The 22,718-nt window shown below is 42.1% G+C and overlaps 1 long non-coding RNA gene across 1 annotated transcript in view; it reads left to right on the top strand.

Moving 5' to 3' along the window:
• The first annotated feature begins 818 nt into the window (after positions 1–818).
• Positions 819–22,718, top strand: part of LOC116873051 — a 156,985-nt gene continuing 135,085 nt past the window's right edge. Inside the window, exon 1 of the long non-coding RNA XR_004383733.1 lies at positions 819–980. This is a non-coding gene — a long non-coding RNA (uncharacterized LOC116873051). The remainder of the gene's footprint in view (positions 981–22,718) is intronic.

Consider the following 22,718-nt stretch of genomic DNA (forward strand, 5'->3'; position numbering starts at 1 on the left):
CGCTCGGTGTTCTCCGCGGTTGCACAAACCCTCCTAGCCCGGCGGGGCTACACCAAGAAAGGCAGTCCCGCAGCCGCCCGCTGCTCCTCGAGCCCGGGGCGCATCCGGGCGCCGCGCCCCGCGCGCACCCGCTCCGCACGGCCCGCCCGGCCGCTCCGGACTCCTCCTCCAAGCCCCTTCCTGGGCCCTCTTTCTTTCCTTCCCTTCGTCTGCCTCTCCGCAAAGGGCGCTCCAGCCCGCTGCAAAGTTCTCTCACGACCCGGGGGGCGACATCCACGAAATGGGGCGGGGGGGGATGGAAGCAGGAGTGCACTCCGCCGCTCGGCCTCCCTACCCGGCGGGCAAACTCCGCGGACTGGTCCGGAGTAGTCGCGGCGGGGATTAAGTCGCCGCGGGCCGGCGGAGGTCCGGTCTGGTGGCACGGGTCCCGCCCGGACGTGAGAGGGTGGGGGTGGCGCAGTCGGCTGCTTCGGGGACGCGGGGCACAGGGTACTCGCCGCTGCTGCTGCTCCTGCAGCCGCCGCTCCCGCCGCCGCCGCCCGCGCCTCTCGCGCCGGTTACATTAACACGCGGTTTCACACTCCGGAGCTAACCAGCGCCGGCCCCGCCCAGCCCCGCGCGGGCGGGGGGCGGGAGCGCAGAGCCGGCGGGGGACGTGGGTCCGGGCGGTAGCGGGAGGGAAGCGGGGAAGCGGGCGCCAGCCAATCGTGTGCGCCGTGCCCAACGTGGGTTTCTGACGCAACGCCTCCCCGAAGCCTATAGCAGCGCGGCACTGGACGGGCCGTCCTCCCCCTTCTCTCCCACCCCACTCGCTTCCATCTCCGCCGTCTCCCCGGTCTCCCCTCCCACCCCCCCACCCCTCCTCCGCCAGCCGCGTCCTCCCGGGCTCGGTGAGGAACTGTTCCTGGAGGAGCCGCGGAACGCCGAAACCAGCCAATGGGAAGAGGCGAGACGCGGAGATTGGCACGGTGGATGGGAAGGTCGGTGGGAAGGAGAGGCGGCGGGGCCGGGCTGTCAGTCAAAGTAACGTGGGGCCGGCGAGGGTGCGCGCGGGCGCGCGCGAGCGGGAGGGACGGGCGGGCGTGCGGTCGCGGAAGCTGGGGGCTAGAGTTTGCAAAAATCCTGCCACTTGTTCACTTTTCCCTTTAATGGAAATCCTCAGATCTCGGTGAAAGTAACTCAGAGACTAACCGCGCAGTTTCTTATGGGGAGGGCGGGGGGTTGACAGTTCGAGCCAAATGCGTCTTTCAGTGCTTGCCCCTTGTTTGATGCTCCTCTTTTGAAAGTGAGGTCACATTCAAAAATTTCTCTGAGGATTGTTTTTCCTTGAGCTGCCTTTTCGTGAGAAGGAGTGGACTGTGCACTTGGTGGAAAATGCGGCAGCGCATTGATTGGCGTACATTCCCTGGCCGTCTAAGACTAGGCTTTTTATGCTCACGCCCCTCTTTGCACCCAAGGTGGTAGGGATTGGCTTTTATTGGAGCATTTCAAACGACTTTGCAAAAAGGTAGGCCTGCCTTCGTTTGGCGGGAAGGATACCCTAAGGTGCTCCCAGGGTAAGGTATGCGCGTTCTAGTCGCAGATGCGAGGCTTTTGCCCGCGGCTCGGGCTCTCTGGCCTGTCCTTGTCTTCGACTTCGCTGTCTTGCGGTTAGGGGGCTGCTGAGAGTTTTAGGGGCCTCTCAGCAACATGACCACGAGTCTGTTTCCAATTACTAAAAAGAAAGGGAGACAATGGTATAAACCAGCTTTGAGACCTGGAAACCTGCCTTGCCCGCCCTTACCCCCATACTTGGGGTGGGGTGGAGGGGTATCCCAAGGATGAGCGATGTAAGAAGCTAAATGGGGAAGAGTTGGGTACATGATGTGGCTAAAATTCTAGTGAGTGGAACTTTAACTAAAAGGTATTTTGAGATTTTTAATAAATGGGGCATATTGTGTAAATCTCCAGTTTTTGTCTACTTCTCTAAATACACCACACAGCAGAAAATCTTCAGTGTTGCCCCATTTATAATTTTGTTTAAAGAATAGTTAGGCTGAGCTATTTCCACACGATTGGTGAGTGAATAATGCTGTTATAGCCAAACGGTGGTGAGTTCTTCCGTAAGAAAGACACATCTTTGACAAGCAGTCATCCTACGTTGGAATAAACATAACAGGTTTTGGGTGTTAATAACCCCCACGTTCTCATTATTTTACTTTCAAGGGACTTATGGAAAGACTTTATTTAAAGAGAAATACATTTTATTTGAAGATTTGCATTCTCAGAGACCTTTTCCTTGAAATATTAAAAGAATCATTTTAGATAATACATTTCACTGTTGGAGTTGTTTTTAAATATGCATGATATTGATTTGTCTATAATTGCATCAATCCCAAATATCAATTATAAATGAAAAATTAAAGGAGCAATTTTAGCCAGCCTGTACAAGTCCACAGTAAATTCTTAAACAAGTTCAGTATGTGGTTTTGCAGTGTTCTCATTAAGTGGGGTTGGGGAGGGGGTTATAGTATTCATTTTGCTAACATGAAGAATGAAAAGGAAGCAAGCAGTGTCCCTCTTTCCTAAGTTAAACTGAGTGATGACTGGAGCATGCTTGTTCCATCTATAGGACTTTTTGAAATAATATGATTCATGGGCAACTAAGCTTTGTCTTTTGGCAACCTGTGTTCCTTGAAATCTTCATCTAGAGACTGGGCTCGGTATGTCAGTCTGTGGTCAGTTCATCCCCTAATCAGCTGCAGGACTGTGGAGAAGAAACTTGGATGCCGCAAATATGCCTGTGCACGCTGGGCCAGCTGGGGCAACTGACATTTCTCCCTGGCTTACTCAAGCTTTACTTTGATTTACTGGCACACACTGGTAATTGGGTTTAAACAGAGAAATTAGAACGGTATATTTTGAGACAGGAGCCTTCTGAATTCCCTATAATGTACTATCTAGAGAAAAGAAAGAGTAATTTTAAAATTGGAAGACCTTTAACTGTGTGCATAAAGATGGTTGGTTTTCGAGGGCATCCCATCCTCCTTGACAGAGGGAGAAGGCTGGGCCCCTTTTCAAGGTCATATTTTCTCGGTGATTATCATGCTGTAATAATTATACTACAAAACTCTCATCAAACTGCATTACAAATGATGGTATTTAAACAATCAAGTAGCTTTAATCTTATGTTTTAAATAAATAATATATGTGCAGATTGTCTACAGCCTGTTTAAAAGAAAATAATCCTACTCATGAAATCTTTTAGTCCTCTATTTAAAGTCTGTTAACCATAATCTTTTTTACCTTTAACATATTCATATGTTGATGATGTTTTTACATGAAATGATATTAAGTACTCCGTTTCCATAGAAAATTATCTCTGAAAAAAAAAAATCCCCTTTTTATCCTCTGCAAAGAAACAAGAAGATTGCCAGATTGTTTATTTTATCGTTGCTGCATGTATGGGTATATTTCCATTCATTTGTTGCTGACTATCAAATTTTCAACTCAACCAGTGGCTTAAGTCACTACAAAAACTAGATGTTCTGTATTGTATACATTCTAGACATAATAGAAAAATGTTTGGATGCTGGTCATAGAAATTGTGCATCTTTTAAATCTATTACTTTTCTATTTGAAATGAGTATGACAGTTTCTGAAGGTCACTTGTTATTTTCTCTTTCTTTTAGCTGTGAGTTACTGCTTATGCATTTTCTCATTTGACTTTTTTTTTTTAAATGAGAGTTTTCTTAAACCTGAGAATGTAGGGTCCAGAAGAATTTTCCCAGCATTGCTTTATAACTTTTCCCCTCAGTCCTTTACCAAAGAAAAGAGCAGGATGGGCGTGGAATATGGAGAAGAGAAAGCAAAGAAAGAAAAAAAAAATCAGTAGCAGATCCATGCAGCAGTAAAACCTCAAATAAAATCACATCCAAAGAATCTCTTGCGGTTTCACACAATATGGTAAAATTAGAGATTGCAGGAAACCAACTAAATTAAACTGAAAGCATTTGAAGAGAAACGAGTAGAGTTTATGAAAATGACACGTTGACTGACCAGTATACTTTTTTATCAACAATTTCTTTGTTAAGATGAAGATCAAAGGAACCTGCATATGTTTTCATTTTGTTCTAACTAGAAAATTACATCCAGATGTTTAATAGGCATTTGGTTGGTTTTTCAGCATTGATTAGATATGTTGGTTCTGTTTGCTTACAAGTGTAGCCGGATCATTAGCTAATGCAAAGAAATGTTTGCTGTGAGTTGCTAATTAGGGCTTTTGGAAACCCTCCATGCTCAGGAACAATTTGTACAGTGGCCAGATGAACTTGAGGGACTTGAGGAAGTTGTTTTCCCTTCTCTGTCAGGGTGGGGAGAAGCAGACAGCCCCATTCCCTAATCTCCCTTTGCCTATGGGGATTGGGATGCTATCCCTGAGGATTAGAGTGCAAATAAATTAAGAAGAGACCACACAGGCACTCCCAAACACAGAGATAAATGTGTCTTTTCTGGAACCACCACCATGTTGTCTTGGGTGTGTGTGTGGTAGGGGGCGGGAAGCGAACATCTAAAATGCTGAATAGTAACATGAGGAAGATGCTCAGTGCTAATGTTATCAAATACACAGCCTTTTTAAGTATACTTTAGAGACAGATGGGAAAGCCCTTTATGATAAACGAGTGTACTTGAATTCATTACTGTAGTACTTATAATTAAAAATGTCTCCTTTGCAATTGCGTTTACTTCTATGGGGTACAAGAGAAATGGAAGGCTGGGCTAGGGAAAGGGACAGAGAGAGTGGAATTTTGGAGCCAAGGATGAGCCTGGGAGGAAATGCAGTGTTTACTTTCACAGCCACTCATTTGTTTACCTTGTTAAGGCCCCAAAACTTGTAGGAGATTAGCCATTCACATGGTATTCAAATAAACTGTTTGAGAAGTGAGGCACCAGGCGGATACGCTTCTTAATTGGACAATCACATTTTTTAAAAACACTTGGCCTGCAGAAGAACACTACCTTGGTGGAGGCTGAACTTTTGTTTATTTAAGTCCATATTTCTAGCAAGGTACTGGTCCAAAATAGTGTGTGTCCGTAAGCCGTTACAGAAGTGCACCCACAAATGCTGCTGGAGCCTGTTCTACTGCATATATATTGATGCCCCCTTCTAGGCCTGTTTACATCTTATGCACATGGATGGCATACTCCCATGTGTTCACGTAGATTCATGATTAGTTTTCCTTGAAATCGTTCAAGCAGAGGACCTTTCTGTCAGAGCTCTCCCAAGTCCTTGCGGACTTGATAAGCAGAGAGTATTCTGCGGCAAGATCAGGTATTTCCTGGAGCTCAGAGCATAATAGGCCAATGTGTCTCAGTGAAGTTAGCAAGCCCCTGCCTTTTTTTAACCAACTCTAAAGGTTTTTTTTTGTTTGTTTGTTTGTTTTGTTTTTTTTTTTACAAAGAGTGAGAGAATACAGGTAGGGGGAGTGGCACTCAGAGGGAGAGGGACTCCATCCCATGACCCTGAGATCAGGAGCCCAACTGAAGGCAGACGCCCTACTGACTAAGCCACTCAGACACCCCTAACCCATTCTAAAGTCTGATAAAAGTTGAGATAATACACTTTTTTTTTAAATTCTTTCAGTTTAGCCTTTAGCTCAACAGAAGCCACAGAGTCATTTGGTAGGCAAAAGGAAGTTAAAGGAAGCATCTTTGCTGATCCTTTCTACATGTTCACGTAAAACAAGAGCTGACCTTGACCCCTGAATGCTGTCTGTGATGACCCACCATGCTGCAGACTCTGGACTTGCTAGATCAACATTAAACCAGGACACCTCTCCTTTGATCTTAAAAGCTTTTGCTTTGGCAGTATTGTTTAAGTACCTTTTCTTCTTGAAACTAGCAATTGCTTTGAAGAGTTGAAGCTGGAGTTCAGCTAATCTGTGATCTCTTGGTGTTCCTCATGGTGAAGGCAGGTGAACTCTGGGAATAGATAAGGAGCTAGAATGCTAGACAGTATTCCGGATGTCTTTGCAGTCTCTAGAATGGAAATTCTAGGTCTAGATGAACAAGTCAAATGATACAAATACAGAATGTTGGGAAATTTCACAAAACAACTGGCCTGGGCTCTTTAGAAAGTCAATATTAGGGGTACATGCCTGGCTTGGTCATTAGAGCGTGAAACTCTAAATCTCAGGGTCCTGAGTTCAAGCCCCAAGTTGAGTGTGGAGCCTGCTTTAAAATAAACAAACAAACAAGCAAACACAAATAAATAAAAATGAAAAGCCAGAGTTATGGATGTGGGGAAGGAAATGGGGAGGACCGTTCCCTAAAAACAAAGGCAAATGATGGAAATGTAATATGTGAATCCTTATTGGCTCCTTGTTAAAAAAACAAAAACAATAAAACCCCAGCAACTATGAAAGACTTTCTTGGGCAATTTGAATGTGGACTAGATATTAGGTAATATGGAATCATGGTTAATTTTCTTGATGTGAGAAGATTGTGGTTGTGTAGGAGGATGTTCTGAGAAGATTCTTGGTAAAGCCTGCAACTTCGAATATGTCTGCACCCTCAAATAAAAAGTATGTGTGCAGAAAGAGAAAGCAAATTTGCTAAAGGGTGTACGGTCACAGAATTTAGGGATAGAATCTGTCACTCCTTTAGTATTTCAACTTTTCTGTATATTTGAAATTTTTCATGATAAAAAGTGAGAAAACCATTTCAGTGTTAATGTTACAATTTTTTTCTTCATGTGCCAAAATGGAAATTTCCTTTGTAGTTAAAAGATTGATTCATGATGTTTCCAGTTTTAAAAAGTATGAGAAAATGGTATTGTGTTTATTTGTTTTTTTTCCTCTGGTCATGGAAAAGCTGTTGTACTAATAACCAAAGGATTATCCACTGCACTCTAGATCTTTTAGTTCTTTTATTATTTATGTTATTTTTGTTTGTTTTCTCTATAGTCTCAAATGACCCTTAGCATCAATTAGTATGAAATGGAAATCTTTAAATAAATTAATGCATTGTATTAGCAATCTTCTCATGCATCCTTTTGTGGGCCATCAAGCTCAGAATTACCAGAAAATCTACTATAAAACAAAAAAGAAAACTTTATTAAAAATAAGGTAGCAGAAAATAAATTTTAATTTCTTCATTCCCATTATAAATAGTGGTTCTACTGCCCTTTTCATTGCTTGAGCCTCACAGTGAAATTTATAAATTATTGGTTTGATTTTGGAATTTCTTTAATGTTTTGAAAGACAATGCTAAAACAGATGATTGCTCTGTGTACTAAGCTTTGAATATTAATCTTAAAAGAAATGAAAATAGCACTAAATCTCGGACACGGATGTTATGCTTATCTAGAATCACAGAGGCATGTATTTATGATATGCTAATAAATAGTTTCCCCAAAAAGTCGTGAAAAGGGACAAGCGTAATCCAAGAGTTGACAGTTGGAAGGTCCCATCTATCTTTTCTTTTTCTTTCATCGTAGCTGTTGCGTGTGTTTTTGTTTTTCCTATCACCGTTATGTTTATTGAAAGGAAAAATTTCTGTGACAGTGGTAAGCAGATTCTGGTTGGTGTGTGAACAGACTAAATCCACAACTTTGTGCAAAAAAACTTGAGTACCTCACGGGGAGCCGAATAGGAAGATGGAGGGAAACCGGGACTTTTCACACACTGACCAATCTGTCCACCCAATATTTCTAGCCACCATCCACCTAAGCAACAGTTGAGTAAAATGAAAATGATAAAAATTACAGCTTCATCCTAGCAGAAAAATCCCCTAGGGGACAGAGTTACCATTCTGGTTTCCCCGATTCACAGCCTCCACACTTCAGAAGAACTGACAAGCTACAATTGGCACTTGGAAAAGTGTTACAAAACACTGACAAGTATTAGAGGAATGTTGATTAATGTAAACAGCCTGCCTCAAGGAATCATACCTTTTGTAGGAAAAATGATTTTCCACTTTGCATTTCTACAGAGACACATATCTCCAGGTAACTCCAGGGAGGGTTTCAAGAAGTTATTTGCCTTTGTTGGAGAGAGGGGGTGTTGTCATATTTACATCTTTAATATCTGAAAACTCGGAAAAGTCAATTGATACATTAAAGAGTCAACTGGTCTTAAAAAGGAAAGAAATTCAGACACATTCTACAACGTGGAACAGCCTGTAGGACATTATGATCAGTGGAATAAGCCAGACCCAAAGACAACTACTGTATGATTCCATGAAGAGTAGGATGAGGAGGCACGCAGAGTAAGCAAATTCGTGGAAGTTGCCAGGGACTGGGAAGGAGAAGGAATGGGAGTTATTGCCTAATAGGTACAGAGTCTCAGTTTTGCAGGATGTCCTCTGGATGGATGGTGGTGATGGCACCACAACCATGTGAATGTACTTAATGCCACTGAACTGTGCTTAAAAAGGGTGAAGGGGCACCTGAGTGGCTCAGTCAGTTAAGCATCCAGCTCCTGATCTCGGCTCAGGTCTTGATCTCGGCTCAGGTCTTGATCTCAGAGTTGTGAGTTCGAGTCCCAGGTTGGGCTCCATGCTGGGTGTGGGGCCTATTTAAATTTTTTTTTAATTTAATTTAAAAAATTACTAAGGTGATACATTTTATGTTGTATGTATGTTACCAATCTTCTTGAGTCAATAGGATTCCTTTCTTTGGTGGTGTGCCTGTTTCACAGTGGATTCTCATCCTATTCATTTCCTAAATTTGTGCTTACCTTTATTTATTGAGCACTTACTATAAGCGTCAGACATTCTTCTAAGTGCTTTGTTTGTTTCACTTCATTTGACCCTCACATCATTGCTGTTGGCAAGTACCACTATCATCCATGTTTTATTGACAAGAAACCTGAAGCCCAGTACTTTCCCAGAGTTGCAGTTGGGAGGGCTGGGTTTGAACCCTGGCACCCAGGAGAGCTCACTCAGAGCCATGTCCCACAGCTGAGTGCTTAGGTACCATTTCTCACTCTCCTCTCACTAGATCACATCCCTCATTGACCTACTGATAGAAAAAATGTTTGTATGTATTTTGCCCACAAGCTTGGTAGAATTTCTCTTGGCACTTTGGAAGTAAAGTTGATACTTTAAGAATTTATATTCCTGCAAACAGAGCTAAGAGCTGCCTCGGGGCTCTGGAATTGTGCCCGCCAGCAGAGAAATGCAGCCACTATCAGTCGAGTGCTTTCTGACAGCACCCAATCCATACCCCAAATTGCAACAGCAGCAAAGAAAGACAGGCTCAGTAGCAGAGGAATGAGGGAGACCGTGAGTCTTAACGCGATTAGGACAGGAGGGCAACATGTTCTTATTTACAGCTTCACAAATGATAACATTTTTAAAAATAAAAATACAAAATTAGAGGAGCCCTAGCTAATTCTGTGATTAATAGTGGTTTGAGACGTCCTGATGACAGCAGACCTGTAGTCAGGGCCCTGGTAACACGTCTGGAAACATTTGGCCCATTGAATGTGAATGGATTTATTTCTAGCCTCCAGAGCCCTCTTAAAATCAATGGCTTTCAAGGATCTTTGACCACGAACCATAGTAAGAAATACAATTTTTAAACTCTCAGTCTAGTTCTTTGTCTTTCCCACATGCACACGCATGTACACACAAGTCATAAGCACACGTTGCAACACCTGGTTTAAAAACACTGCTTTGAATTACGCAGTCGTACCTAGTGAGGGTTCTCCAGAGAAACCAAACCAGTAGGGGACTGAAGTTAGGAACTGGCCCATACAGTAACGGAGGCTGAGAAGTCCCATCATTTGCTATTGGCAAGTTAGAGAACCAAGACAGCTGGTGATAGTATCCAGTTCAGACCACTGGTATCAGTTTTGGAGTCTGGAGGTAAGAGGACCAGGAGCTTCACATCTCAGCTCAAGAAAAGAGGAGAGTTTGCCGTCCCTCCTCCTTTTTATTTTATTTGGGGGCCCCTAATGGAGGAGATGATGCCCACTTGCAGTGGTGAGGACAATCTTCTTTACTCAGGCTACTGAATTAAATGCTCATCTCCAGACACACACTCACAGACACACCAGAAATAATGTTTTACCAGCTATCTGAGCATCCCTTAGCCCAGTTAAATTGACACAAAGTGAAACATCACAGCTATAGAATTTTTATATTCGATCAACACCTCTGACTTATGGAAAGTCATTAACCCCAAAACTATAATCAAGAACATTAAGACAGATTATTTCTTTCCTTTACACTTCTTAACAATGGTAAATCGTATTCCCTGCCTTAAAGTCAGTCATAGTTCCAAATCAATAGGATTCAAGGCTCTTTGGGGGAATTTCCTGCATATCCTTTTGTCACTCCCTGCTCTGCTAGCCCTTTTCTGCCTCCTCCCCTCCCTTCTCTGCATCCCCATCCTAGCGCCCACATCCCAGGGTACCCCTCACCTACCTCCTGGCTCACCCATATGCCCAAACCAGGAAACAAACAAACAAAAATAACAAACATATAACAAAAAGAGTACCAGGTTCAGAGATGGAAGGTCCTGAAATGGAATTCCTATCTGCTTCTTACTATATGAGCTTGGCCAGACCATTTCCCCTCTCTGGGCCAGTTTCCTCACTTATAAAATCAGGATGATAGCACCAGGTTTCTCATGGTTGTTGCTAGACTGAATGAGATGAGCCAAGACAACAGTATAGTCCTTAACACAGCAGTTGGCCCTAACAGCCTTGTTCCCTTTCCCTTTTTCTCCGGGGGCTTGATGAAGCCCCTACCCAAGCAGCTGGGGAAGTACCACCCCTGCTACAATGTGACCTGGAAAATCACAGAGCAGCGTGGATTCCAAAGGTTTTTTCTGTGGAACTCTAGTCTGGGTCTGGTCATGGCCCAGTCTGCTGGAACTCAAGAAGTGCATCATCATGGTGTTTCTTGGGGACAGCTTAAGTGGATCTCAGGGAAAGGCAGGAGCCACTGACCTTGAATGCCCTCCCCCCAACCCCCCGCTACTGCATTCCTAGGCTGTTTCATCCTCAAGAAGAAATAACAGTAATACACCTATCTTTTTGGAAGTTAAAAATGGAATTTGGGGTGGGAGGGCTATGAAAAATAATGAACAACAGTTCATCACAACATACGACAATTGCTTTTGGTGGCTAAATGCCCCGGGTTGCCCCTTTAGATAATATAATAAGAAAAAAATGTGGCTAACCAGTGAGAGCTTAATGGAATTAGGTCTCACATATGCTCCTCTTGAATGTCACTTCATCTCACCCCACAAATACAAAGTTGTGTGTTGGAAAGACCTTGAGAAACACATATAGAAATTAGGAAGTCATTTAGATGTTAGTGGAACTTTTTTTAGAAGTATGATCTGGTCCAGGATTATTTTTGAACTGGGAGCTAACACTTTCCTAGAAGAGAGTTTCCTTTCACATCATCTATTTTATTTTATTTTTTTTAAAGATTTTATTTATTTGACAGAGAGATACAGAGCGCAAGTTAGCAGAGCGGCAGGCAGAGGGAGAGAGAGAAGCAGGCTCTCTGTTGAGCAGGGAGCCTGATGTGGGTCTCCATCACAAGACCCTAGAATCATGACCTGAGCCGAAGGCAGCCGCTTAACCAACTGAGCCACCCAGGCGCCCCTCACATCATCTATTTTATTAGCAATGGCAAAGGTCTCTCAAATCTGTGAATAAGGTTTAGTGAGAACTGATGAGCCCTAAGTAAGAATCCTAATGGCTGTGGGTTGCTATTATATGGTAGAAGTCAAACTCAATTATCTTTAAATTCAACAATTCTGTGTCTACCAAGAGACTCTTTTAGGACCTCTTCTATGTGTCTTTCTTCATTTGAAATCTTTCATTTGAAATCAGGCCTACTTTAGAAAGACGGAAAAAATTGAAATGTAAAACCTGTGTTTTTGAGAAGAGTGAAAGAAAGGAAGGAGTTTTTCTCTCTAGGTGTGGCTATTTCCAGTCTGGAAAAATTAGACCATCAGGTAACCAATCTCGGCTACTCAAATTAGGCTCAAAGAAAGAAAAAGAAAAAGTACCTTATGATTTATAAAACCTAAGACATTTAGCATTGTGGTATACGAAGACCAATCCTACCAGCTTTCCCTCCCCCATGGCAGCCATTTCAGGAAAAGTTCTGTTTGGGAAGATAGAACAAAGCCTATCTTTATGCTGTTAACAGTACTGGGCTCCCAGGATTGGAGGAGGGGAGATGGAGAAGGAATAATGAACAAGCAGGAGGTGGTACTTAGTTCTTAAATTTCACTCAATAAGAAATTCCTTCTCAGTAAGAATCCTTCAGAGTAAAATGGGAAGGCATATTAAGGATTTGCAGTCTGTCAACGGTTATCCAATGTCTTCAAACAGGTCCTTTGAAATACACCCCTCTTTTTCAGTAAGCATGTTCACATAATAATATGTTTGTTCACAGGCATTAGGATGACAATGGACTGGAAGGTCCATAACTGTACTGGGCTAGAATTAGGAGATTCTTTTCTAAGTATGAAGTATTCTTATTTCCATCATCCCTTTGGGTTGAGTAGAGCAGCCAAGATGGTGATGGGGAGAGGTGTGGTGGTTGGGGGGGAGTGTTATTGTGAGTGGAAAGTTAAGGCTGAGAATGTTTGTTTCCAGTGCAGTAAGCGCCTTCCTTCTGTGAATCCTATCATTCACGTATCTTGAGAAATGTCCTGATAGGACAGGATACTGTATAGTTCCCTAATCTCAACAGATAAGTAAGAATCTCAGTTAAGAATCTCAAGCTAAATTTAGTTTCACCGAGTTTAGCTCAGTGGTCTATGTAGAAAGCAAAAGCAACAGTTCTTCCATATGTAAAAAGGAATCAGTAGGGAAATACTCTTGTTAGGATCCAGAAAAGTGCAAATCATTTACAGTTTGGTAGTGATGGCCCCTAGCAAGCCTTTAAAGCCAGTGTAACTTTGGTGGAGCAGGGTTTTTTCCCCAGCAACAACTCCTCTTTGGGACTAAAGCCCTATTCATAAAGCTCCAGCTATAGACCTCATACTGTGGCCTTTTGGTCCTCAGTAGGCAGACATTTTCTAGTCCCTTAGTTATTAAGACTTAGCTGCCCCACTTCTCATTTTGGGGATGGTTAATGGAAGTTAAAAATTTTTGAAGCATAATCCATTTCAGGCAACAAGTTATTAACCAATGTGTTTATTTAGATATACACTAAAAATATAGTTCTCTTCTAGACCTTGAAGACATAAGGAACTATGTAAAAGTCAATTCTTCTGTCGGGAGTTTAAGTATAACTGGGAAATAAAAACTAGTACTTTAAACAATGAGTAATAAGAATAAACCAATAAGATAGTCCATGCTGATGTTCAGCTGGGTGTTAACATTCATTGAGCCTTGTACAAAATAGAGGAGTCATGTGTCTGGAGATGGTCTGAAGGCCTTCAGTACCTCATGTTGGGGACCCAGATTCTCTCGGCTAGCACTGAACTTGGACGCTACTATCCTCTTGGCGGGGAAACCGAATACTGACATCACTCTCTCATACAAATTAAGACTAAAATTTACCACCGGAAAGTAACTCTTATATGTATACAATCTAGAATAGAAATAATTGAGTACATCTTCATGAAAAATAATCTGGCTATTAAGCTATGCCTGGGTGACTGTTTCTGAGCATTTCCAATAATTGTTTTCTACTCATTAATTCTTTCCAAACGCTCACTTAGCACTAAAGGTGTAAAAACTAATGGGATGAAAATTTAAGTTAAAAAATTATATCCATTAACTTAACTTGGTCTGCAGTTGGTAGAGAGAGGGCCAGGGAAGACGGTCATTACTCTGTTGTAGCAATGAATTACTTGGGCCCAGCTCCTAAAACAGTAGCATTCCCTGAAGCACAGTTTGGGCACCTTTCAAACTATAGCAGGGATCAGACGGAATTTCAGTACCTGCCTGTTGAAGAAAGATGCCTTTTGACACCTTGTAGTCACCATTATCATCATTAACACCTTCTAACCATTGTTTCTGAGTTCACTGTTCTGAGTACTTTACATACGAATTCACTATTCCTCACAGTGACTCTGAAGTCAGTACCGTTATCACCTTTGTTGGTTAATCTCAGGAGTCATCTTGACTGGACTAAGGGGGAATGCCCAGAGAGCTGGTAAAACATAAGTTCTGGGCCTAACTGTGGCAGGATTTCAGGAAGGGATTAGCATTTGAAACAGACTAAGTGAAGAAGTTTGCTCTCACTGGTGTGAATGGATATCATCCAGTCAGCACAGGCCTTGAATAGAACAACAAAGGTAGAAGGGCAAATTTGCTCTTCCATTAATCTGAGACATGCATCTTCTCCTGCCCTCTGACAGCACTGCTGGTCCTCAGACTCTGGCTGGGATTTACACTGTCACCATTCCCACCACTCCTACCACGGTTTCAATCCTTGTTCACTCTTTGGCCTTCAGCTGAGAGTTACACCATCAACTCTCTTGGTTCTTGGGCTTTTAGAATCTGACTGAATGACACCACTGGCTTTGGCTTGTAGGCGGCCTTCTCAGCCTCCATAATCACAGGAGCCATTTCCTGTAATAACGCTCTCCCTCCCACCGCATATGTCCCATTGGTTCTGTTTCTGTAGAGAACCCTGACGAATACATCTCCGTTTCACAAATGGGAAACCAAGCCCCAAATCTCACAGCTAGTGAGAGGCAGGGCCACGTTACAGTCAGCGTTCTTAGCCCGAATGCCTGCTGCCTCTTGGGTGAATTACTGACCACCCCTTCAGCTAAGGCCTAACCTCTGGGTTTAACTGAAGGAACTGGACTCAGAGTAGTCCAGTTTGGAGATGTTAGGACTTCCTGTCAGCCAGAAGCAAAGGAAAAAAGGAAGAGATCTCTCCTAAGCTCACCAACAGCAGCAATGTGGTAGTGGCACGTTTTGGGCCAGGTACAAGATTTGTTAGGATGATCAATGTCTGCACGGATTTGTCCCTGGCGTCTTTTTTTTCTTTCCTTTTCTTTTCTTTTTCACTAAGCTTTTTTTTTTTTTTTTTTTTTTTTTTTAATTTGACAGATCACAAGTAGGCAGAGAGGAGGCAGCAGGCTCCCCACTGAGCAGAGAGCCCGATGCGGGGCTCAATCCCAGGACCCTGAGATCATGACCCGAGCCAAAGGCAGAGGCTTTAACCCACTGAGCCACCCAGGTGCCCCTAAGCTTTTTATTTTAATTCCAGTGTTTTTTCTTCACTTCTCACCCTTAAGGAAATCGAGACAGCTTGTAGCAAGTCTTGTTCTTTCCAGGGGCCTCACAGTGTCTTTTTGGATTTACTTTGGGTAAGTAAATGTGGGCTTTACCTGAGGCAAAGAAGAATAAACATGTTTGGAGAGCATGCCTGGTTGTACTTGTAGGAGAGGGAATTCCATCCCCCTCTTATCACAAATGATAACTCTAAGGGAGTCTGGGAGAAGTCACATTTCTGCCCCCTTTCTACCCTCTTCATGGCTACCTTTCTCTCCATCATCCATTCTCTCCAGTATGCTCATCTGGGCCACACATTTTTGGTCGATGTTTTTACTGTTCATTAAAGTTCAGAAATCATGCCCATCTTTCTCTTTTTCTCACTGCCATCATGAAAGGCCAGCTTAGTCTTCCCGGTGCATACTGAAGGTGCATAGACTAAGGAGGTAAAGGCAAGTGGGAAGCCTTGTTTACAGGTCCTGGCCTTGGCCCCATCTTCCTCTACAAATGTACCAGACATGCACTAATTTGGAGAAGGGGCATAAGGCAGAGCTGGTTAGTGCACTTGCCCACCTAGTTCTTTCTTCCCCTTTTGGCTCTTGTTCAGGGTGTATCTATTATCTCCATCAGCAAAGATCCCTGGGGAACTAGACAAGGCAGGGATAGGAACTGTATGTCAGTACTCTCCCCTGAACTACTCATATCAGGAGGACAATGTTAGGTAATGCTACCACTTCAATATTAGCGACTGACACAAGCTGAGGGAGGAGAGGCAAAGATATATGGTCCCAACAGGGCCCACGAATGGACTGGTTGTACCTTTGTCAATATTGAATCAAGAGCCATAAAATATTTCATCTTCTGTAAGCTAATAATCTCACTGCTGGAACTGTGTCCCGAGGAAACAGTTCAAAGTAAGACAAGATAATGGTAGGTATACAGTGCCCAGACCTCAGTTTCTAAGTACCATTATCTAATAAAAGATATTAGAAATCCTTGGAGAAATGGCTGATTCAGATCTGGGGCAGGGAAACCTTTTGTTGTTAGCAGATGGGCAGTTTTGAGTGGCGAGGTAGTGAATTGTACTTTAGATTGAGTTTGAGGACTTGGGAGATAGCTACAGGTGTTCGGTGGGTACTACACAGATAATGGATATGGATGTAGTTCTGCGTAGACATGGAGATATAGATATAGACGGATTGCAGATTGGTAAGAAGGCCCACCCAGCAGTTCCTCCATCCCTTTGGAGAAAAATTCTGTTGGGTGCTTGGTAAAAATTGCATTTTTCTGGATCCCACCTCAGGGAGTAGAACAACTGCATTCTTTTTAAAAGATTTTTTTATTTATTCATTTGACACAGAGAGAGCACAAACAGGGGAAGTGTCAGGCTGAGGGAGAGGGAGAAGCAGGCTCCCTGCTTGGGATGTGGGGCTCAATCCCAGGACCCTGGGATCATGACTCAAGCCGAAGGCAGACTCTCAACCAACTGAGTCACTCAGGTCTCCCAAACAACTGCATTTTTATGATATTCCCCAAATCATTTTTTGAAGCATATGTCAGTCTACAAAATATTTAAAGGATTGTGCGTATGCAAGGAGCTATTGTGGGAAATTGAGAAGAGTTAGAGAAGCACGAGAAGACATAACCCTGGGTCATATAGTGCCACGTGGCCATGAAACAGAGTTTCACTGTGAAGCTCTGGCCAATGTTGTTGAGAGGGATACTGAAAGCATAAATGTAAAAAGGAAAACAACAGAAGAACAGGAGAAAATACACATAAAATTTTACCCAGTCACAAGGTAGAGACTTTGTAAGCATACAAGCAAAGGAAGGAAACAATATGGCCAGGTTTGACTTCATGACTGTTAAATATTTGAGTATGTCAAAAAAAAAAAAAAATCACACACATAAAAAAATTAGAATAGGCAATTCCCAAAGAAAATAAAATTGTCTATATATGAAATAATGTGTGTGAAATCATATTAAAAATGCTTTTTTTTTTTAAGGAGTGTCTACACTCAACATGGAGCTCAAACAACCCCAAGATTAAGAATTATGTGCTCTACCAACTGAGCCAACCAGGTGCACCTAAATATGTGATTTTTATTTTTATTATTTCTTAAATGCCTTTTGAAAAAAATCCACATATAACTGAGATCATGCAGTACTTGTTTTTCTCTGACTTATTTCACTTGGCATAGTGCCTGCAATGCCACTTTTTTTTCAAGATTTTGTTGAGAGAGAGAGAGCACACACAGGAGTTGGGGAAGGGGCAGAGGGAGAGGGAGAAGCAGACTCCTTGCTGAGCAGGAAGCCCAACTCTGGGCTCGATCTGCACTGTGAGATATCGACCTGAGCCAAAGGCAGACTCTTAACTGACCAAACCACCCAGGTGCCCTCTGAAATGGCACTTTTAACTCCTCAAATTGGCAACTACTTTTTACCAAAACATATGGTAATGCTCTGGCATGGAGAATAGGGAATAAGCAAAGTCACCTGTTGTTAGTAGAATGCGTTTGGTGCAATTTTTCTGAAATGCATTTGGAAGAATATATCAAAATAAAATACTCCTACCCTTCGAAATCAATTCTGCTTCTAGGAACGTCTCTTTTACATTTATGTAAAAAGATGTGCCTTCCAGTATTATTGGTAATATCAACAAACTGGAAACAACTAGAGTATACAATAGCAGTGATTTGGTTCAATAAATTATGGAAGTCACATAATGCTATATTTTTTCTTTCTTTTTTTTTTTTTTAAGATTTTATTTATTTTAGAGAGAGAGCATGCAAGAAAGCAAAGGGGGAAGGGCAGAGGGAAAGTGAAAGAGAATCTCAAGCAGACTCCTGGCTAAACACAGAGCCCAACATGCGGCTTGATCTCACCCTGAGATCATGACCTGAGCCAAAACCAAGAGTTGGATGCTTAACCAACTGAGCCACCGAGGTACCCCATTGCTGTATTTTCTAAAGCTTTTACAAAACATGCTTTAGTAAAAGGATCCCAAACCTGGGAGCCAAGCAGTAACGGAAGTGAGTGAAGTAGTCTGGATATAAAGTAGAGACATGGAGAAGAGAAGGTTTTACTTTCCTCTTAACCCTACTATTATTATTATTATCATTATTATTTTTTTTTAAGAGCGCAAGTGAAATTAGGCATAGTAGCTGCAGCCTCAGAGGGAGAACAATGGAGTAGTGGAGGCTTAAGTTGAGAGCACAGGCCCCATCTCACAGGATTTGCCATTCCTCAGCTCCACTTGGTTGACCATTGTATGAGCCAAGCAGACCTCTTCATTGGCTATCAATTTATAACTTTTGCTTTAAAATTTTTATTGGCAAGAAAGTATATATAATTATTAAGTGAAAAAAGTACATAATGCAATAGTATTTGATATTAGTATATCATAGGATGGTATTGAATTGGGTAGTACTTGTGTGCATTTGTATGTGTGTGCATATCTTAACATATGCCCAGAAAAAAGCCTGGAAGGAAATAAACCAAAATATGGCTTTATGTAGGTCTTTTGATCAAGGCTGTTTTAATTCTTTTGTTTGCATTTTTAATATTTTCCATGACAAATGCATTTTTAATATTTTCCATGACAAATGCATGCATGCTACTTCTAAAAACACCCAAAAAGGGGTTCCTGGTTGGCTCGATCAGAAGAGGATCTAACTCTTTTTTTTTTTTTTTAAGATTTTATTTATTTATTTGACAGACAGATCACAAGTAGGCAGAGAGGCAAGCAGAGAGAGAGGAGGAAGCAGGCTCCCCGCTGAGCAGAGAGCCCGATGCGGGGCTCGATCCCAGGACCCTGGGATCATGACCTGAGCTGAAGGCAGAGGCTTTAACCCACTGAGCCACCCAGGCACCCCAGGATCTAACTCTTGATCTCAGGGTCATGAGTTCAAGCCCCCACATTGGGCATGAGGCCTACATAAAAATAAATAAATAAAAATTATAAAAGCAACCAAATAAAATACCAAAAACTTATTGTGAAAATACCGTGGCTGGAGTGTTTCATTTCGTTTTGTTTTTTTCCCATAGGCTTGAGTTTTGACACCCAAGAGGAATATTTCTGAAAAGCTGGGCTGCAGACCTAACTCTAGCAGTCGTATTGTCAGCTCTTGACCTGGAGCTAGGTCTGATAGCCTGGTTATTTATTATTATTATTGTTGTTGTTTTGTTGTTGTTGTTGAGCTAGGTCTGATAGCCTGGTTATTTTACTATTGTTGTTGTTGCTGGTTATTTATTATTATTGTTGTTGTTGATGATGTTGTTACTACTACTGTTTATTCTGTTGTTTTTTAAATGCTCATTGGCTTCTGGCAACCTCATCACCTTTGCCAAGAAGTTTAAGGTAGTATGAACTAGTGAGAATTTACCTGTTCCAAGTTTTGGGAAAAATTCTATTTCTTCACAGTTATAGATGTACACTTAATAAAGACAGCTATAGAAATAGACTATCTATTCAAGACCTCGCAGCGCTATTAGCTTAAATAGCACAAATCCGTGCACTATACTTCCATTGTTCAAATGTCCTTATAAAATCGGTTATGAAAAGTTACTGTTCACACAGGTACATGGGCAGTCTTAAACAGTGATAAGTTGGCTCTTTTCCCCTGAGCTTGAGAACAGCGGCCGATTCACACTTTGCAAGTCAGGCCAACAAATCTAGCGAATGCAAATAGAGAATTGGAAACCTGTGAACGCTTTTATTCCCTTCACAGACGTATATAGCAAAATGGATTGCTTTGCAATTGTGAAGGGGAGGAAAAAAAAAAAAGAACAGGGAAGCAAAGAAGAAAAGAATGTGTTGGCTTTGTCTGTCAGTGGTTTGAGTAGAGGGTGTGTTTTTTTTTTTTTGTTTTTTTTTTTTGGATGAAAAGTAGGATGGATCTTAATGGGCGCTCAGTCAGCTCAGACAGTCTCTGAAAGCTCCTCTTGTCAGCTCCCTGGATAGAAAGACCCATTGTTTTCCAAATCTGAAGTTATCACTCTTCCCTTTATCCTTTCTTTTGGACCTTTTAGTGTGTTTGCTTTATCAGAATATTTTAATCCCTAATGTGGTGACTTGGTGTAATTTATCTCATTAAGCCTCTCCTATTTTCTTCTGTTTACATGACTAATATTATTGTGTTTTATAGAGCTTATACCAACAAGCCACTCCTTTGTCCCATTGTTTCAGCTCCAGGGCCAAAAATCAACAAATGGAGTTTTATCTTCCCAATCTTGGGCCTCACCTACTTGTCATTCAGTTTGTATAGATTGCATGAAGAGCATGTTCCTTTGAAAACAATGCAAGGATTCATTTTTATGACCTAAAAACAAACAATTACCATTCTCGAAAGGTCCTGGTCATCTCTCTTTATGAGTATAGACTGGCACAGACTCAATGTATGAGGGGAATAAAAGCATATACTTCCTTGTGGGTGGAAAGCCCAAAGTCCCCTACTAATGACGGCCTGCTCCCTAACTTGTATTTCTTTTGCAGTGCATAGAATATCCTAGAAGCAGAGAACCTGAGCACTAGAAGGCACCTAGTGGGGTTGTCTTGTCCAAACCCTTGCCCTTCTCCATGACTACACCCAAACCAGGCTCAGCCAGATGAGAATCAGTCCTATTTTTAAGGCATACGAAGGAGGGCCTTCTCTGAACTAGTTATTTATTTTGAAATACCACGTCAGAAAATTCCTTTTCTAAAAATTCAGCCTAATAAATCTTCCACTGTCATTTCCTCAATGTCTTTTTCATTTCCGGATTGAAAATAAGTGGGTACTGTCTTTAGGGAATCAACAACAATTTAATGAGCAATGATTTCCTACAAGGCAGCAGGTCTCAAACTTTAGAGACCATTAGAATCACCTGGAGGCTTATTAAAAACATGGATTGCTGGATGCCAACCCTCAGAGTGTCTGATTATAGAGGTGGAGGAAGGCTTGAGAATTTGCGTTTCTAGCAGGTTCTCAGATAATGCTGATGCTGTTGGACCAGGGACCCCACTTTGAGAACTGCTGATTCTAGGACCTCTCAAGGAGAAATATGAGAGTAATTAGGAGGCAGAAACAAGTAGATTAACAACAAGTTAAGCAAATTAACCTCCACATGGAAAGTGATGTTAAACAAATTAACCTCTACATAGAAAATGCTAAATGCCTATCAGAGAAGTTCTTTGCTGTCACAGAGCTCATCAGCTCAGAGGCCAGTGAGTGAAGCTGGCCATGAGCAGGAGTTTAGGATGTTAGCCGTTTGAGTGTAGAGGAGGAACACAGCATTCAGGCTAGGTAGAGAATAGGCCTAAAAGGCTCTCTGCAAAACCAGAAGCCTGAGGAGTAATTCCCAAGTTGATTCTTCAGGAAGTGAAAGCATCCAGACAGAAGGACAGAGGTGGCCTGGCTCTTCCAGCAGAAGGAAAGAGGCAGCAGGGAGTTTTCATGGAGCAGCACGTCATTCAGTTTTCTCAAAGGAGGGGAGGGTGAAAAATGAGGTGGTGATGACGGAGCTAGAGAGGTGGGCAGGGGCTAGATCAAGAAGGAACATCAGAGGGGCACCTGCCTGGCAACTCTTCATCTCAGGGTTGTAAGTTCAAGCCCCATGTTGGGTGTAGAGATTACTTAAAAATAAAATCATTTAAAAAGAGAGAGAGAGAGGAATGTCAGAACAGATTGCAGGACTTTCGCAATATTCTGAGGACCACTATTTGACATTGACTATAAGGACAATTTAATAAGGCTCCATATAAGGGGACATTTGAAATGAAAGAGAGTAGACAGCAATCTCCAGTGCTTCTACTTCCTTCTTTCAAACTAGGACTCCTCTACCCAGTTTACTTTGGTTTTCAGCTGATGTCAGGTCTTGGCTAGCCTTCCAGCCTAGGTATAGACAGAATTCCCTTTCCTTTTAATTCTGCTGAGAGATTTTGGAATTTCATAAAGGGGTTTATAAAGACACAAGGCAAACATAAAACCAAAGTGAACAACGATAATACAGAAGGTAGGTCTGGAAGTAAACAGACTAGGGGCTTCTAGCTTCATTGCTTGCTACCTATACTGCCTGGAGCATGTTACTTAACTCCTTGTGCCATAGTTTCTGTACTTAAATTGAGACTTAATTCCCTAAGAAGATCCCTAAGATCTTTTTGTGGTCTGGGCACTATATACCTTTTTCAGCCACTCTTTCTGCTGCAACCACATAAACAGTCCTTCAGTCTTGTGTTCATTATGCTCCCTCTACCACAGGGCCTTTGCACATACCAATTCCTCTGTAATAATTCTTGCCTCCCTCTTCAGTAATTTCTGCATTTAGATCTAAGCCAACTCCCTCTAGGAAATCTCTGATCTCCCTAAATACAGAAACTCCCTCCTATTATAGGCTTTTTTGTTATGAGGAACTTTGATGTGATAGCTCTTAGTGGTTATTATTTGTGAAATTATTTGCTTAATGTTTGTCTCAGGCTAGAGCAGGTTTCAGCTAACTATAGCCAGCCTTGGTCTGTACCCTGTTTTTGTAAGTAAAGTTTTATCGGAA

The sequence above is a fragment of the Lontra canadensis genome, unplaced genomic scaffold (genome assembly GCF_010015895.1).
Source record: "Lontra canadensis isolate GAN:19392208 unplaced genomic scaffold, GSC_riverotter_1.0 scaffold31, whole genome shotgun sequence".
NCBI lineage: Eukaryota > Metazoa > Chordata > Mammalia > Carnivora > Mustelidae > Lontra > Lontra canadensis.